A 3,863-nucleotide genomic window follows, 5' to 3' on the forward strand; every position below is an offset into this window, starting at 1 on the left:
AAAAGAAAATCTGAAGAGTTCAATGTAACCCAAGAGTTCTTGGGATAAAGCCGAGGGTATTATCTATAATGAATCCTGTAAAATGGATACTAACTTTGGTTTAGTAGACGAGGGAAGAAGTTTAACGCAGTGACCCCTTCACATGGCGCTGACAGCCTTTTCGGTTCTCTCAGAGGAGGGCACTGTAGGCTCAGGGGAAAATTCAGATATACAGTATGTTGTGCATGGCATCGACATGTTAGTCTTTTCATAGAGTTTGTTGCCAAAATGTGTGTACTCCCCTTTACCTTGGGTCATATTTCTTTAGTTCCATGTGTTCACTGACCTGTTTTACATGTAAGGTTGTTGTAAGCTTTGTAGGAGTTTTACTGTCTCTCACATGTTTTTTGTTCTCTCTTCCTGTGGTCCAGAGTGTCTCAGGACATCATGTGCTGCCAAACGACAGTAGCCATGCTGTATGCTGTGCATGCAAAGGCCTTTTACTGCAACACTGCCGGGGCCCGGAGGAAATGTTCCTGAAGCTATTTTTTGGCCGAAGCAGACCTGCTCATGATTAGCATCAGTGCTTTCCATTGCAGTCGAAGAATAATCTCTGGACACACAATCTCTGGACTTTGCCGGAAACACGAGCCACATGCATTTGCATAATGAGAACTAGGTTGCCAGAGGCATTGTTGCTTATGTAATGTTGTACCTGATATGTGTTAACACATGGGAGTCTGTTGTGTCTCTGGGGCCTTTATTCCCTGGAAAACAGATAAACAGATAATACAAGGAATCATATGATAATGTGTGAGTCAGAATGGAGATCGTCTTTCAGCATCCTTCTTATATTTACCCAAGGGATGTTTAAATTTACCTTAACATCTGGAAACAAGAAACATAAAACATATGTGTGTGTGCGTGTGTGTGTGTGTGTGTGTGTGTGTGTGTGTGTGTGTGTGTTCATGGAAACAGGGAATAATGGTGGCAGGTCAGATTCTACTTTGAACCCGGCCATCCTGACACACAGAACACACACATTTGCATGAAGGCAAAGTGACTAAAAGGTGTGTGCTCCTTATGTAAGCACTGAGCTGTGATGTGTGTGTACTCCCCTCTACGATATCAAGTGTCAGTCCGGCTGGATTGATTTCCTTCAGGCATCTGGACACAAGCTTTAACCCCAAGAAAGAAAGAAAGGAAGGAAGGAAGGATGAAAAGAAAGAAAGAAAGAAAGAAAGAAAGAAAGAAAGAAAGAAAGAAAGAAAGAAAGAAAGAAAGAAAGAAAGAAAAAGGAAGAAGGCAGGAAGACAGGAAAAAGAAAGAAAGAAATTACGAAGGAAGGAAGGAAACATCTGGAAAAAGAAAGAAAGAAAGATAGAAAGAAAGGAGGAAAGAAGAAAGAAAGAAAGAAAGAAAGAAAGAAAGAAAGAAAGAAAGAAAGAAAGAAAGAAAGGTTTCCCACTCTCACAGGTGCAACAGACCCAACGAGAGTGGAGGTCGTGTCGGCCAATCACAGTGAGCGCACTACACATCCACACAGGGTTGAACAGGGGAGGCACTGGACGTACTGAATGTCTGGGTGACTCACAGATGTGTAGGAGCTTTAAAGCAGTGGAGGACACCCTGTGTTAAATATGGAAGGATGATAGTGAAGGAGGTTGAATGAAGGCAGCAGCAGTGAATGAGTCTGATGACTGAAAAGAAGCTCAGCGGCCTCCCTCTGCTGTCAGATCTGAACGATTCAACATGAAGATGAGCATCATGGATATATTTGGCCTACTACTACTACCTCACTTCAACAAACCAACCTATAGATTTAAACATACAGTACAGTCTGTCAGCCAGCTTCAGTCCTTTCATTCTAAAGCAGTTCCAAAAGGGCAAAAAATGATTGACAACTTGACGATATCTGAGTATTCCAATGAATACATACATAGAAGAATGCTAAATAATTCAAATTGAGTGAAAAAGAAATAGATAGCCTCCAGTCAGCTGATGAAATGAGCGGAAAGCTTTCTAACTTAAAACCAACAATGACAAACCATCTTGAAAAAAAAAAAAAAAATGAAATGACCAGTAAGGAAAACAGATGAATGACTGAGGAGTTGAAAAATAATAAATGTCGAAAGAACACAGTTACACAATAATCCAATGTATCAATTTAGATTTTTTGTTCTTTCTTTTTTATTTATTTTTTTAATTTAGCGCAGTGGAGAGAGGTGAAAACAGTAGTTGTGCTGTTTTTCAAAGCCTGCTGGGATGTGATGGCAGTGTTGTGATGATGCATTATCTGTGTCCAGCCTCTGCAATCTGCCCACTTCAACGCCATCTATCCTGTCCGGCCAAATGTCAAGACAACAGATGGTATATATGTGGCATCTGGTGAGGACCAAAGTTGTAAAGTGACGTGAAAAAAAACAAAAACAAAAACAAAAAAAACTCCTTTATTCCAGCAGCCATAGCCTAATGCACACTGACCTCTAGTGAAGAAGCTGCAGAAGTGACACAGAGCTGCTGTGACGTCAGGATGAATCACAGCTGATCCTGAAGCAGTGTGTGAGGAGATGAGAGAGAGAGGGAGTCGGACACAGGGTGTTTCCTATGGAAGCAGTTCTTATCCTTTACGGATGCTTTGGCAACATCCCAGGAACTCCTTAAAAACTTCCACCGATACCAGTTTGCGTGTGTGCTTTCAAACCTTACGTAATACCAGAAAGACCAGAGGCATGTATCAAGTCTTATCTCAGTCAATCTATCAAGTCTTATCTCAGTCAATCTACACTGCAGCTTAACACCAACCATAGAGGCGGGATGTCCACTGGTCACATCCTTCTCATGACAGGAAGTCAAAGGATTAATGAGGCTGCAGCTCACAATGTAGTAACGACTATGACTCAAAATGAGTAGTAATGAGTATGGTGGGATATGGGTGCATATATGCGTAAAGTAAATACAAATAGAATAATGATCATAATAAAAAATCAAGTTACACTCTGAGTATTGAAGTTAGTACTACATTACATTTTCCAGTGCAGCATTAGAAGTCCTACCTCTAGCTGAAATCACAAAGAAGATAAAAACATGGTACTTAAGACAGAAGCTATCCGCACAGTTAGAGACCTCAGGGGCAGAGGCAGACCTTTCCTTCCTGGAGGAATAAACACCTGGAGTGCGATTCTGCTCTGATCCAGAATCAGAGGTTACTTTAACGCATTTGGGATTACAGAGTGGATTTAATATTCACTCCTGTTCATCAACCTGACTGCAGCAACGACCCACGAGGTGGCTTCTGCCATCAGCTGCTCTCTGTGTCGAATGCGACTAGCGAGACCTGGAGGAGAAATTCTACTTTGTGTTATGAGTGTACAGAGAAAAGGGGAAAAAGAGGAGATGGAACCGGAGCGTCTCCATCACACACAGCATCACAGGTTGCTGTGTTCAGCTTTCTTCACCCAGTGCTTTTAATTCTAGTATCCTTGTATGCTGTTCTCACGTAACGCCCTGTATACTCAGTCCCCCTCTGCCCACCAGTCCTTGCCCTGAGAGAAAAATGACTGAACACTGACCGGAGGGTCTAAGGACAGAGGATGCCATTTGGACTATGGACTGTGAAGTCCACTGAGGCAATGTCATCGTGACTTTTCTGGCTTTAGAAAAATAACATTGACCTGACGTGACTACGGTCAATAATAATTAGCCAGAACCAAAAATGCAGAATTCCATCTCTAGTTGGTCCATCTGCTCTCAATGTTCTCGCTGTTCAAACACTAACAGATAGTGATAAAAGCAAAATTAAATGTTCTAACCATGAACACATCCATGGGAACCATCAGAAGTAAACTCAAACAGAACATTTCAGGCCACTCCAAATGATTCAG

The sequence above is a fragment of the Acanthopagrus latus genome, chromosome 8, assembly GCF_904848185.1.
Source record: "Acanthopagrus latus isolate v.2019 chromosome 8, fAcaLat1.1, whole genome shotgun sequence".
Lineage (NCBI taxonomy): Eukaryota > Metazoa > Chordata > Actinopteri > Spariformes > Sparidae > Acanthopagrus > Acanthopagrus latus.